General features: G+C 39.2%; 1 protein-coding gene across 2 annotated transcripts in view; it reads left to right on the forward strand.

The window, feature by feature from the left end:
* Positions 1-16323, forward strand: part of LOC117317116 (solute carrier family 12 member 8-like) — an 87423-nt gene that overhangs the window by 16943 nt on the left and 54157 nt on the right. Inside the window, exon 1 of one of the 2 annotated variants that reach the window (XM_033871913.1) lies at positions 10013-10197. The exons of the other annotated variant lie outside the window; for it this stretch is intronic. The gene's annotated coding sequence lies outside the window, so the exon portion shown is untranslated. Of the gene's footprint in view, positions 1-10012; positions 10198-16323 lie in introns of those variants that run through there. 2 annotated transcript variants of the gene reach the window in all.

The following is a 16323-nucleotide window of genomic DNA, read 5'->3' on the forward strand; positions in this document are numbered from 1 at the left end:
TCTACCCAGGATGTCACTTTGGTGTGGGACAGACATGATATTGTACATTCTACCCAGGATGTCACTTTGGTGTGGGACAGACATGATATTGTACATTCTACCCAGGATGTCACTTTGGTGTGGGACAGACATGATATTGTACATTCTACCCAGGATGTCACTTTGGTGTGGGACAGACATGATATTGTACATTATCTACCCAGGATGTCACTTTGGTGTGGGACAGACATGATATTGTACATTCTACCCAGGATGTCACTTTGGTGTGGGACAGACATGATATTGTACATTCTACCCAGGATGTCACTTTGGTGTGGGACAGACATGATATTGTACATTCTACCCAGGATGTCACTTTGGTGTGGGACAGACATGATATTGTACATTCTACCCAGGATGTCACTTTGGTGTGGGACAGACATGATATTGTACATTCTACCCAGGATGTCACTTTGGTGTGGGACAGACATGATATTGTACATTCTACCCAGGATGTCACTTTGGTGTGGGACAGACATGATATTGTACATTCTACCCAGGATGTCACTTTGGTGTGGGACAGACATGATATTGTACATTCTACCCAGGATGTCACTTTGGTGTGGGACAGACATGATATTGTACATTCTACCCAGGATGTCACTTTGGTGTGGGACAGACATGATATTGTACATATCTACCCAGGATGTCACTTTGGTGTGGGACAGACATGATATTGTACATTCTACCCAGGATGTCACTTTGGTGTGGGACAGACATGATATTGTACATTCTACCCAGGATGTCACTTTGGTGTGGGACAGACATGATATTGTACATTCTACCCAGGATGTCACTTTGGTGTGGGACAGACATGATATTGTACATTCTACCCAGGATGTCACTTTGGTGTGGGACAGACATGATATTGTACATTCTACCCAGGATTATTTTTGGGTGGGACAACATGATAGACTTCTCCCGGGATGTCATTTTGGTGGGGCAGCAGATATTGAATTTCCCCAGGATTCATTTTGGGGGGGACGAATGTATTGCATTTACCCAGGAGGTCCTTTGGGTGGGCAGACATGATATTGTAATTTCTCCCCCGGATTCATTTTGGTTGGGACAACATAAATTTGATTTTCTCCCCGGGGGATGTCATTTTGGTGTGGACAGAAGGATATTGTAATTCCCAGGATTCACTTTGGTTGGGACAAAAATGATATTGTCTTCTACCCGGGATTCATTGGGGGGGGACAAAATATAGACATTCTACCAGGTGCCCTTTTGGGTGGGGCAGCCCTAAATTTGTACATTCCCCCCGGGTGCCCCTTGGTTGGGGACAGACATGAATTGTAATTCTACCAGGATGTCATTTGGTGTGGGACAGAAATGATTTTGTACTAGTACTTCTTTTTATTTTCACTTGTGTTGAAAAGTTATCATCATGTTGAGTTAAAATAGGTTACACTAGGTTAAACTAGTTTGCATTAAAATTTTGATACTTTCCAAAATCATGTGTTTTCCGACCGATTCCCATCAATGAAACAGATAGGAATCATTCTTTTATTGATACAAAGAAGTCATTATGGAATTTGTGAAAGTTTTTATCAACCAAATTAAAATTAAATTAGTTCTGTCTAAAATTTTATATCATCATTATAAGCTCATTTCTAAGGTTAGAAAATGAAAAAAAGGCTGCTTTGAATTGTGTCACTTGGAATATTGACCAAACAACTTTTTATTCATTTTCAGAGTATTAAAAATTTTCAGGTAATGTGAAATGGTTCCTTCACATAAAAAATAACTATACTTTAGACTGTACCATAGTTTAAACAAAAAGTTGTATTATAATTACTGTACAATAAGCAATACTCGTTTGAGTACCGGTAAACCAATTCCAACATAATTTGTCTTCAGTAATTAAGCAATTTATGTTCCATGTTGAAAAATGAGAACATTGATTTTTTTCTATGTTGTATATATACAACTGACAAATGTTTCAAGTCAGTTGTAGAAATACAAAGAGCAAGTCTAGGGCAAATTTTAACAAAAGGAAAAAACTTGTTTACAAATTTTGTGTAAAAACTATATAATTATAATAATAGAATATCTTCGATGCCTGTATACAGTATAAAAGTGGTGGGACACTCGACGCTCTACCTTCACACCTGTCTGTAGAGGTCTGTATATACAGTATAAAAGTGGTGGGACACTCTACCTTCACACCTGTCTGTAGAGGTCTGTATACAGTATAAAAGTGGTGGGACACTCTACCTTCACATCTGTCTGTAGAGGTCTGTATATACAGTATAAAAGTGGTGGGACACTCTACCTTCACACCTGTCTGTAGAGATCTGTATATACAGTATAAAAGTGGTGGGACACTCTACCTTCACACCTGTCTGTAGAGGTCTGTATACAGTATAAAAGTGGTGGGACACTCTACCTTCACATCTGTCTGTAGAGGTCTGTATATACAGTATAAAAGTGGTGGGACACTCTACCTTCACACCTGTCTGTAGAGGTCTGTATACAGTATAAAAGTGGTGGGACACTCTACCTTCTCACCTGTCTGTAGAGGTCTGTATACAGTATAAAAGTGGTGGGACACTCTACCTTCACACCTGTCTGTAGAGATCTGTATACAGTATAAAAGTGGTGGGACACTCTACCTTTACACCTGTCTGTAGAGGTCTGTATACAGTATAAAAGTGGTGGGACACTCTACCTTCTCACCTGTCTGTAGAGGTCTGTATACAGTATAAAAGTGGTGGGACACTCTACCTTCACACCTGTCTGTAGAGGTCTGTATATACAGTATAAAAGTGGTGGGACACTCTACCTTCACACCTGTCTGTAGAGGTCTGTATATACAGTATAAAAGTGGTGGGCCACTCTACCTTCACACCTGTCTGTAGAGGTCTGTATACAGTATCAAAGTGGTGGGACACTCTACCTTCACACCTGTCTGTAGAGGTCTGTATACAGTATAAAAGTGGTGGGACACTCTACCTTCACACCTGTCTGTAGAGATCTGTATACAGTATAAAAGTGGTGTGACACTCTACCTTCACACCTGTCTGTAGAGATCTGTATATACAGTATAAAAGTGGTGGGACACTCTACCTTCACACCTGTCTGTAGAGATCTGTATACAGTATAAAAGTGTTGGGCCACTCTACCTTCACACCTGTCTGTAGAGATCTGTATACAGTTTAAAAGTGGTGGGACACTCTACCTTCACACCTGTCTGTAGAGGTCTGTATACAGTATAAAAGTGGTGGGACACTCTACCTTCTCACCTGTCTGTAGAGGTCTGTATACAGTATAAAAGTGGTGGGACACTCTACCTTCACACCTGTCTGTAGAGGTCTGTATACAGTATAAAAGTGGTGGGACACTCTACCTTCTCACCTGTCTGTAGAGGTCTGTATACAGTATAAAAGTGGTGGGACACTCTACCTTCACACCTGTCTGTAGAGGTCTGTATACAGTATAAAAGTGGTGGGACACTCTACCTTCACACCTGTCTATAGAGGTATGTATATAGTATAAAAGTGGTGGGACACTCTACCTTCTCACCTGTCTGTAGAGGTCTGTATACAGTATAAAAGTGGTGGGACACTCTACCTTCTCACCTGTCTGTAGAGGTCTGTATATACAGTATAAAAGTGGTGGGACACTCTACCTTCACACCTGTCTATAGAGGTCTGTATACAGTATAAAAGTGGTGGGACACTCTACCTTCACACCTGTCTGTAGAGGTCTGTATACAGTATAAAAGTGGTGGGACACTCTACCTTCACACCTGTCTGTAGAGGTCTGTATACAGTATAAAAGTGGTGGGACACTCTACCTTTACACCTGTCTGTAGAGGTCTGTATACAGTATAAAAGTGGTGGGACACTCTACCTTCACACCTGTCTGTAGAGGTCTGTATACAGTATAAAAGTGGTGGGACACTCTACCTTTACACCTGTCTGTAGAGGTCTGTATACAGTATAAAAGTGGTGGGACACTCTACCTTCACACCTGTCTGTAGAGGTCTGTATACAGTATGAAAGTGGTTGGACACTCTACCTTCACACCTGTCTGTAGAGGTCTGTATACAGTATAAAAGTGGTGGGACACTCTACCTTCACACCTGTCTGTAGAGGTCTGTATACAGTATAAAAGTGGTGGGACACTCTACCTTCACACCTGTCTGTAGAGGTCTGTATACAGTATAAAAGTGGTGGGACACTCTGCCTTCTCACCTGTCTGTAGAGGTCTGTATACAGTATAAAAGTGGTGGGACACTCTACCTTCACACCTGTCTGTAGAGGTCTGTATACAGTATAAAAGTGGTGGGACACTCTACCTTCACACCTGTCTGTAGAGGTCTGTATACAGTATAAAAGTGGTGGGACACTCTACCTTTACACCTGTCTGTAGAGGTCTGTATACAGTATAAAAGTGGTGGGACACTCTACCTTCACACCTGTCTATAGAGATCTGTATACAGTATAAAAGTGGTGGGACACTCTACCTTCACACCTGTCTGTAGAGGTCTGTATACAGTATAAATGTGGTGGGACACTCTACCTTCACACCTGTCTGTAGAGATCTGTATATACAGTATAAAAGTGGTGGGACACTCTACCTTCTCACCTGTCTGTAGAGGTCTGTATACAGTATAATAGTGGTGGGACACTCTACCTTCACACCTGTCTGTAGAGGTCTGTATACAGTATAAAAGTGGTGGGACACTCTACCTTCACACCTGTCTATAGAGGTATGTATACAGTATAAAAGTGGTGGGACACTCTACCTTCACACCTGTCTGTAGAGGTCTGTATACAGTATAAATGTGGTGGGACACTCTACCTTCACACCTGTCTGTAGAGATCTGTATATACAGTATAAAAGTGGTGGGACACTCTACCTTCACACCTGTCTGTAGAGGTCTGTATACAGTATAAAAGTGGTGGGACACTCTACCTTCACACCTGTCTGTAGAGGTCTGTATATAGTATAAAAGTGGTGGGACACTCTACCTTCACACCTGTCTGTAGAGGTCTGTATACAGTATAAATGTGGTGGGACACTCTACCTTCACACCTGTCTGTAGAGGTCTGTATACAGTATAAAAGTGGTGGGACACTCTACCTTCACACCTGTCTATAGAGGTCTGTATACAGTATAAAAGTGGTGGGACACTCTACCTTCACACCTGTCTGTAGAGGTCTGTATATAGTATAAAAGTGGTGGGACACTCTACCTTCACACCTGTCTGTAGAGGTCTGTATACAGTATAAAAGTGGTGGGACACTCTACCTTCACACCTGTCTATAGAGGTCTGTATACAGTATAAAAGTGGTGGGACACTCTACCTTCACACCTGTCTGTAGAGGTCTGTATATACAGTATAAAAGTGGTGGGACACTCTACCTTCACACCTGTCTGTAGAGATCTGTATATACAGTATAAAAGTGGTGGGACACTCTACCTTCACACCTGTCTGTAGAGGTCTGTATACAGTATAAAAGTGGTGGGACACTCTACCTTCACACCTGTCTGTAGAGGTCTGTATATACAGTATAAAAGTGGTGGGACACTCTACCTTCACACCTGTCTGTAGAGGTCTGTATACAGTATAAAAGTGGTGGGACACTCTACCTTCACACCTGTCTGTAGAGATCTGTATACAGTATAAAAGTGGTGTGACACTCTACCTTTACACCTGTCTGTAGAGGTCTGTATACAGTATAAAAGTGGTGGGACACTCTACCTTCTCACCTGTCTGTAGAGGTCTGTATACAGTATAAAAGTGGTGGGACACTCTACCTTCACACCTGTCTGTAGAGGTCTGTATATACAGTATAAAAGTGGTGGGACACTCTACCTTCACACCTGTCTGTAGAGATCTGTATATACAGTATAAAAGTGGTGGGCCACTCTACCTTCACACCTGTCTGTAGAGGTCTGTATACAGTATAAAAGTGGTGGGACACTCTACCTTCACACCTGTCTGTAGAGGTCTGTATACAGTATAAAAGTGGTGGGACACTCTACCTTCACACCTGTCTGTAGAGATCTGTATACAGTATAAAAGTGGTGTGACACTCTACCTTCACACCTGTCTGTAGAGATCTGTATATACAGTATAAAAGTGGTGGGACACTCTACCTTCACACCTGTCTGTAGAGATCTGTATACAGTATAAAAGTGTTGGGCCACTCTACCTTCACACCTGTCTGTAGAGATCTGTATACAGTTTAAAAGTGGTGGGACACTCTACCTTCACACCTGTCTGTAGAGGTCTGTATACAGTATAAAAGTGGTGGGACACTCTACCTTCTCACCTGTCTGTAGAGGTCTGTATACAGTATAAAAGTGGTGGGACACTCTACCTTCACACCTGTCTGTAGAGGTCTGTATACAGTATAAAAGTGGTGGGACACTCTACCTTCACACCTGTCTATAGAGGTATGTATATAGTATAAAAGTGGTGGGACACTCTACCTTCTCACCTGTCTGTAGAGGTCTGTATACAGTATAAAAGTGGTGGGACACTCTACCTTCTCACCTGTCTGTAGAGGTCTGTATATACAGTATAAAAGTGGTGGGACACTCTACCTTCACACCTGTCTATAGAGGTCTGTATACAGTATAAAAGTGGTGGGACACTCTACCTTCACACCTGTCTGTAGAGGTCTGTATACAGTATAAAAGTGGTGGGACACTCTACCTTCACACCTGTCTGTAGAGGTCTGTATACAGTATAAAAGTGGTGGGACACTCTACCTTTACACCTGTCTGTAGAGGTCTGTATACAGTATAAAAGTGGTGGGACACTCTACCTTCACACCTGTCTGTAGAGGTCTGTATACAGTATGAAAGTGGTGGGACACTCTACCTTCACACCTGTCTGTAGAGGTCTGTATATAGTATAAAAGTGGTGGGACACTCTACCTTCACACCTGTCTGTAGAGGTCTGTATACAGTATAAAAGTGGTGGGACACTCTACCTTCACACCTGTCTGTAGAGGTCTGTATACAGTATAAAAGTGGTGGGACACTCTACCTTTACACCTGTCTGTAGAGGTCTGTATACAGTATACAAGTGGTGGGACACTCTACCTTCACACCTGTCTGTAGAGGTCTGTATACAGTATAAAAGTGGTGGGACACTCTACCTTCACACCTGTCTGTAGAGGTCTGTATACAGTATAAAAGTGGTGGGACACTCTACCTTCACACCTGTCTGTAGAGGTCTGTATACAGTATAAAAGTGGTGGGACACTCTACCTTTACACCTGTCTGTAGAGGTCTGTATACAGTATAAAAGTGGTGGGACACTCTACCTTCACACCTGTCTATAGAGATCTGTATACAGTATAAAAGTGGTGGGACACTCTACCTTCACACCTGTCTGTAGAGGTCTGTATACAGTATAAAAGTGGTGGGCCACTCTACCTTCACACCTGTCTGTAGAGGTCTGTATACAGTATAAAAGTGGTGGGACACTCTACCTTCACACCTGTCTGTAGAGGTCTGTATACAGTATAAATGTGGTGGGACACTCTACCTTCACACCTGTCTGTAGAGATCTGTATATACAGTATAAAAGTGGTGGGACACTCTACCTTCTCACCTGTCTGTAGAGGTCTGTATACAGTATAAAAGTGGTGGGACACTCTACCTTCACACCTGTCTATAGAGGTATGTATACAGTATAAAAGTGGTGGGACACTCTACCTTCACACCTGTCTGTAGAGGTCTGTATACAGTATAAAAGTGGTGGGACACTCTACCTTCACACCTGTCTATAGAGGTATGTATACAGTATAAAAGTGGTGGGACACTCTACCTTCACACCTGTCTGTAGAGGTATGTATACAGTATAAAAGTGGTGGGACACTCTACCTTCACACCTGTCTATAGAGGTATGTATACAGTATAAAAGTGGTGGGACACTCTACCTTCACACCTGTCTGTAGAGGTTTGTATACAGTATAAATGTGGTGGGACACTCTACCTTCACACCTGTCTGTAGAGATCTGTATATACAGTATAAAAGTGGTGGGACACTCTACCTTCACACCTGTCTGTAGAGGTCTGTATACAGTATAAAAGTGGTGGGACACTCTACCTTCACACCTGTCTGTAGAGGTCTGTATATAGTATAAAAGTGGTGGGACACTCTACCTTCACACCTGTCTGTAGAGGTCTGTATACAGTATAAATGTGGTGGGACACTCTACCTTTACACCTGTCTGTAGAGGTCTGTATACAGTATAAAAGTGGTGGGACACTCTACCTTCACACCTGTCTGTAGAGGTCTGTATACAGTATAAAAGTGGTGGGACACTCTACCTTCACACCTGTCTGTAGAGGTCTGTATACAGTATAAAAGTGGTGGGACACTCTACCTTCACACCTGTCTGTAGAGGTCTGTATATACAGTATAAAAGTGGTGGGACACTCTACCTTCACACCTGTCTGTAGAGGTCTGTATACAGTATAAAAGTGGTGGGACACTCTACCTTCACACCTGTCTATAGAGGTCTGTATACAGTATAAAAGTGGTGGGATACTCTACCTTCACACCTGTCTGTAGAGGTCTGTATATAGTATAAAAGTGGTGGGACACTCTACCTTCACACCTGTCTATAGAGGTCTGTATACAGTATAAAAGTGGTGGGACACTCTACCTTCTCACCTGTCTGTAGAGGTCTGTATATACAGTATAAAAGTGGTGGGACACTCTACCTTCACACCTGTCTGTAGAGGTCTGTATACAGTATAAAAGTGGTGGGACACTCTACCTTCACATCTGTCTATAGAGGTCTGTATACAGTATAAAAGTGGTGGGACACTCGACGCTCTACCTTCACACCTGTCTGTAGAGATCTGTATACAGTATAAAAGTGAACATTTTATTTATCTCGGACAAATATGAATATAAGGAATGTTAGGTCAAGGTCACATTTTGTTTTCTAGAAAATCATTGTCAGCACTTAAGGGATTTGAATCAAGCTGAAGGCTGTTGTTCGCACTACTGTATTCTGAACATGCTTCAGCTGTTGTGATCATGAACACTCTATCTGTATTCTGAACATGCCTCAACTGTTGACTTGTTGTGATCCTGAACACTTGATCTGTATTCTGAACATGCCTCAACTGTTGTGATCATGAACACTCGATCTGTATTCTGAACATGCTTCAGCTGTTGTGATCATGAACACTCGATCTGTATTCTGAACATGCTTCAGCTGTTGTGATCATGAACACCCAGTATTCTGAACATGTCCCATCTTGATGTATTACCACTAGCCTGTGTTTGACAGTTTCAATAGCCAGGACAATGGGCTATGTTTTCATGGTCTGTATGAACAGAATTTAATTTTAGTTACCGCTTTGATGCCAGAAAGATAACTCCATATATATGTTTTATGTCATTTTAAAGTGTCTGACTTGTTGCGTTGAATGCCAATTAGCCAGTTTGCCATTTCTTTATTTTTTAAGGTTTTGTTTGCTGCACTATACCAAGTACTGCCTATTATATATATATATATAGTGAGAATGGAATTAAACAGTGATGATATATATATATAAGCTATGAAATTACGTATTCATTGTACGAAATATCTTGCGCAGTCATGCATGTATACGTATATAATGGTAATTGTAGAACAAGTATGGTCGTTGACACTCGATTGTTAATTTTACTTATTGATATATTTCGGGTCTATTATCACGTTGATATGGATGTGATGTAATGTGAAGAATACCCTATATACAATAGATGGCCCACCTAGTGCACATGTAATTAATTTATAAAAATATATATATAGTTGTGAAAATCATACTGTATAATGTAAGCTTATAACATCTTCTTGTGCCAATTACATTTTGATACATACAATTTACAACAGGAGAACATTAAGTCTGACATACCAGAAACCCCTTCTGGGGCCCCATTAAGATGAAGGCTGGTACATTATAGTGTGTGTAGCAATCCTTGAGATGCTGACTTCAGCTACCTCACTGTGTGGACTCCAGCAAATTGTCACCAAGGTAGATTTCTACTGGACTGTAATATGGACTATAAGCATATTTGACACCCCATAATTTCATATTTGCACGGTGGTGATTGCAATCTTTCCTTGCTACCAGGTAGCCTTCGGCTGTAGGAATTTTCACAGCTATATTTACCAACATGTAAAGGTTTGTGAAGCGTTTAGATTTCTTCACATATGGGAACGTTGTATACTGTAATTATAGATATTGGGCTCAGTTGACTCTGATTGTTTAGATGAGAATTTACTATAAAACATAGATTAACAGATGCTACAGATGCTGTGTCAGAGTTAGCTTGAACTGTCATTTTTAGATGTTTTTGAATGATACATATGGTAATGATCTGAAATCTATTCAACATATAGATACAATTTTATTAATGTTAATCTATAGATCAGATCATTGGATCCATGGATTAAATGCAGTGTACTTGCTATTCTCACATGTGATATGATATATGGAGAGATTTTGTGATGATATATATGGTGATGTTATTGATTAATACGCTAAATATGTTGACATTCTAGTATGACATGCTTATCTATAATTACATGTAGATAGTGATACACTACATAGAGTCTGTATTAAACATAGAACAAATACAGTCGATGGAGTATAACGGTCAAGAAATGACAAGCATGAGAGGTGTTTGAAATGATTAGCAAGAAAAATGCCTTAGTTTTATTGGTTAAATATGTGTACTGCTGTATTTATGTGAAATGATTTTATACCTTCCAAAACGGGATTTTAGAATTGTCATTTTTGAAAAGCACAGCCAATTATATTTATTAGACCACTTGACTTTACAAGAAGAGAGCGTTATTTAAAGGAAGTAATATGAAATTGTGATTCCAGTAGAAAGTATAAGTATTTATTTATACAGAGTAGATATTAAAATGTATCATCCAGTGTTCTCTGTTACCTGATTCCCAAATTACCTATGTTTAGGTAGTCTGTATTTGTCGGGTATATTCTCACCAATTTCACTTATCCAAACTGACCACAGGAATCCAAACTGACCACAGGAATCCAAACTGACCACAGGAATCCAAACTGACCACAGGAAAAGATATTTTGATGCTAACAATAGTTTAAAAAGTCGTCTACACTATAGTACTATAAATAATATACATTAATTATGTGGTAATCAGAAATTAATGCAAGTGGCTTTGCCTTCTTTGTGCAGAAGTCATTTGGCTACACTTTGTTTATAGATGTTATACATGTAGTTGTTTTGGTCATAGATGTGTGAGAGAGACTATGGGCCCCCTCATCCCTATTAAGAACTGGTCCACTGCTGCATATCAGGTGGCTTTGAATTCCTTCACCTGCTGTGCACCTTGAAATATATCCCACTCAACAACCTCAGATCTGTGATTGCTGTCACCTGATTGTTCCTGTTCAGATCTGTGATTGCTGTCACCTGATTGTTCCTGTTCAGATCTGTGATTGCTGTCACCTGATTGTTCCTGTTCAGATCTGTGATTGCTGTCACCTGATTGTTCCTGTTCAGATCTGTGATTGCTGTCACCTGATTGTTCCTGTTCAGATGTTATAGATGTCATGCATTCTTGAGTTTCTACATCCAAAATCCAAATTTTTTCTGTTTTCTCTGAAATTATACATCAAGTTATGAGCTTTAGTCATGATTGGTATATATACACCTATAAAACAAGTAAAATTTGTATAAAATTCAAGTCTTAATTATGCAACGAATACCCTTGTATATTCATGAGTGTTTATGACTTGTACCTATGATGGTTGTGGGTATATACAAAGTCAGACAAGTGTGACATTGACCAGACCAGATGAGCTCTCTCTGGCTTTAAATATACTACTTATATACATTGGTATAGACTTACACTTTTTATTTTTGTAAGGTTTCAATGCAGATCTGTCCATTACACACATGTACACAAAACTGTTGGGGAGATCACTCCAGTCAAGCATTGTATTGTCCTGTTCCACTCCATTGGCTATATATTTCTAAAGTTTTGTCAGCTTGATTTGTCATACATTATATTTTCAACATTGTAGTAAATTTATGAAATTTATCTTGTTTTGTGCTGTGATGACAGTTTTGATTTCAATAGGTATGATTTTGAAACACTATATTCCAAAATTAATTTAAAATTTAATTTGGGGTTTTATCAAATTAATGAAAAAGGGGGGGTTTTTGTTTTTCCTTTTCACATCATTTCCAACTTTGGGGTTTAAATAGTTTCCCTTATACATATTTTGGGTAAATGTTGGGGAAGGGGCCCCTTATCCCTATTAAAACCCGGTCCATGTATGGGGGTTAATTTGAAAACCCGTTCACTTTTAACCCAAAAACAACTCATTTTGGGGGTTTTTTGTTCCCCTTTTTCCCTTTCCAATCTGTGGGGGGGTTTTAATTGATTTTTTCCCTTCAAATCTGTGGGGGGGTTTTAATTTTGCCCTTTTCCCAATTTATTCCGTACTGGGGGGTTTTTGTTCCCAAAATCCCAACCCCCCGGAATGGGGGGGTTTCCCCGTTCCCACCCCTTTGAATTTTGGGTTAATTTGTTCCCTTTTCAAATTTTAATAATGTAGGGTTTTAAATTTTAAACACCCCTTCAAAATCCTTTGTTTGGGTTTTTTGAAAATATCCACTTTTATAACCAAAAAAAATGAGGGGGTAAAAGTTTACCCTTTTTATTAAAAACAAGAAAATTTTGAAATTTAATTTTTAAAAGAATACCCCCTTTAAAAATCTGTATGGGGTTTAATTGTTTTGGGGGATATACAAATTCAACAAAGGGTGGGGAATTTTGACAAAAACAATATTTCCTCCTAGGGGGTTTAAAATTTAATCCCTTTTTCACATTTATTAAACTTACATTTTTTAAATTTTTTTAATTTAAAAAGAAATGAAGGAATTTTCCTTAAATTACACCATTAAAACAGACTTTTGGGGGAAGATCCACCCCATTAAAAGCATGTGGGGGTTTTACCCCAAATTCAAATATTTCCCAAAAGTTTTTGGGGTTAATTTGATCCCCTTTTTTTAAACCCCAAAAAAAAGTAATTTAGGGGTTTAATTTTTTTGTCCCTTTATACATTAATTTAAAAAGGGTAATTTTAAAAATTTTCCATTTTTAAAAAGGAAAGAAGGGGGTTAATTTGATATTTTTTAAAAAATTATAAAAAGCGGGGGGGGTTTTTAACCCCAATTAGTACAACCCCCTTAAAAAAACTTTTCGGGGTTTTAAACCCATCCCCCTTTGGAAATTTTGGGGGGGGTTTTGACCCCAAACAAATTTGAATTATTTAAAAAATTAATCCTTAATCCCTTTCCCAAAACAGTAATTTTATGGGGTTAATTTGAAAACCCGATATAAAAACACCTTCCAACGTAATTTTAGGGGGGTTAAATTTTGAACCCTTTATCCCCCAAAAACCTTAAAAAAGACATGTAGGGGGGTTTTTTTTGAAACCCTTTATCACCCCCCCCTTTAAAAAACAACAGTAGGGGGAAATTTGACCCCCAGAATCCCCACCCACCTTACAACAGAATGTAGGGGGTTAATTTTGGGGACCCCCTTATCAAACCCCCTTTTTAAAAAGAAATGTAGGGGGTTAATTTGACACCCAGATATCACACTCACCTTACAACAGTACATGTATGGGGTTAATTTGATACCCTTTATCACACTCACCTTACAACAGTACATGTATGGGGTTAATTTGATATCCTTTATCACACTCACCTTACAACAGTACATGTATGGGGTTAATTTGATACCCAGATATCACACTCACCTTACAACAGTACATGTATGGGGTTAATTTGATACCCAGATATCACACTCACCTTACAACAGTACATGTATGGGGTTAATTTGATACCCTTTATCACACTCACCTTACAACAGTACATGTATGGGGTTAATTTGATACCCATTATCACACTCACCTTACAACAGTACATGTATGGGGTTAATTTGATACCCTTTATCACACTCACCTTACAACAGTACATGTATGGGGTTAATTTGATACCCTTTATCACACTCACCTTACAACAGTACATGTATGGGGTTAATTTGATACCCTTTATCACACTCACCTTACAACAGTACATGTATGGGGTTAATTTGATACCCAGTTATCACACTCACCTTACAACAGTACATGTATGGGGTTAATTTGATACCCTTTATCACACTCACCTTCCAACAGTACATGTATGGGGTTAATTTGATACCCTTTATCACACTCACCTTACAACAGTACATGTATGGGGTTAATTTGATACCCTTTATCACACTCACCTTACAACAGTACATGTATGGGGTTAATTTGATACCCAGATATCACACTCACCTTACAACAGTACATGTATGGGGTTAATTTGATACCCTTTATCACACTCACCTTACAACAGTACATGTATGGGGTTAATTTGATACCCTTTATCACACTCACCTTACAACAGTACATGTATGGGGTTAATTTGATACCCTATTATCACACTCACCTTACAACAGTACATGTATGGGGTTAATTTGATACCCAGATATCACACTCACCTTACAACAGTACATGTATGGGGTTAATTTGACACCCTATATCACACTCACCTTACAACAGTACATGTATGGGGTTAATTTGATACCCAGATATCACACTCACCTTACAACAGTACATGTATGGGGTTAATTTGACACCCAGATATCACACTCACCTTACAACAGTACATGTATGGGGTTAATTTGATATCCTTTATCACACTCACCTTCCAACAGTACATGTATGGGGTTAATTTGATACCCTTTATCACACTCACCTTACAACAGTACATGTATGGGGTTAATTTGATACCCAGATATCACACTCACCTTACAACAGTACATGTATGGGGTTAATTTGATACCCTTTATCACACTCACCTTACAACAGTACATGTATGGGGTTAATTTGATACCCTTTATCACACTCACCTTACAACAGTACATGTATGGGGTTAATTTGATACCCAGATATCACACTCACCTTACAACAGTACATGTATGGGGTTAATTTGATACCCAGATATCACACTCACCTTACAACAGTACATGTATGGGGTTAATTTGATACCCTATATCACACTCACCTTACAACAGTACATGTATGGGGTTAATTTGATACCCTTTATCACACTCACCTTACAACAGTACATGTATGGGGTTAATTTGATATCCTTTATCACACTCACCTTACAACAGTACATGTATGGGGTTAATTTGATACCCATTATATCACACTCACCTTACAACAGTACATGTATGGGGTTAATTTGATACCCAGATATCACACTCACCTTACAACAGTACATGTATGGGGTTAATTTGATACCCTTTATCACACTCACCTTACAACAGTACATGTATGGGGTTAATTTGATATCCTTTATCACACTCACCTTACAACAGTACATGTATGGGGTTAATTTGATACCCTTTATCACACTCACCTTACAACAGTACATGTATGGGGTTAATTTGATACCCAGATATCACACTCACCTTCCAACAGTACATGTATGGGGTTAATTTGATACCCAGATATCACACTCACCTTACAACAGTACATGTATGGGGTTAATTTGATACCCTTTATCACACTCACCTTACAACAGTACATGTATGGGGTTAATTTGATACCCTTTATCACACTCACCTTACAACAGTACATGTATGGGGTTAATTTGATACCCTTTATCACACTCACCTTACAACAGTACATGTATGGGGTTAATTTGATACCCATTATATCACACTCACCTTACAACAGTACATGTATGGGGTTAATTTGATACCCAGATATCACACTCACCTTACAACAGTACATGTATGGGGTTAATTTGATACCCAGATATCACACTCACCTTACAACAGTACATGTATGGGGTTAATTTGATACCCTTTATCACACTCACCTTACAACAGTACATGTATGGGGTTAATTTGATATCCCTTTATCACACTCACCTTACAACAGTACATGTATGGGGTTAATTTGATACCCTATATCACACTCACCTTACAACAGTACATGTATGGGGTTAATTTGATACCCTTTATCACACTCACCTTCCAACAGTACATGTATGGGGTTAATTTGATACCCAGATATCACACTCACCTTACAACAGTACATGTATGGGGTTAATTTGATACCCTTTATCACACTCACCTTACAACAGTACATGTATGGGGTTAATTTGATACCCTTTATCACACTCACCTTACAACAGTACATGTATGG

Source organism: Pecten maximus, chromosome 18 (assembly GCF_902652985.1).
Source record: "Pecten maximus chromosome 18, xPecMax1.1, whole genome shotgun sequence".
Classification (NCBI taxonomy): Eukaryota; Metazoa; Mollusca; class Bivalvia; order Pectinida; family Pectinidae; genus Pecten; species Pecten maximus.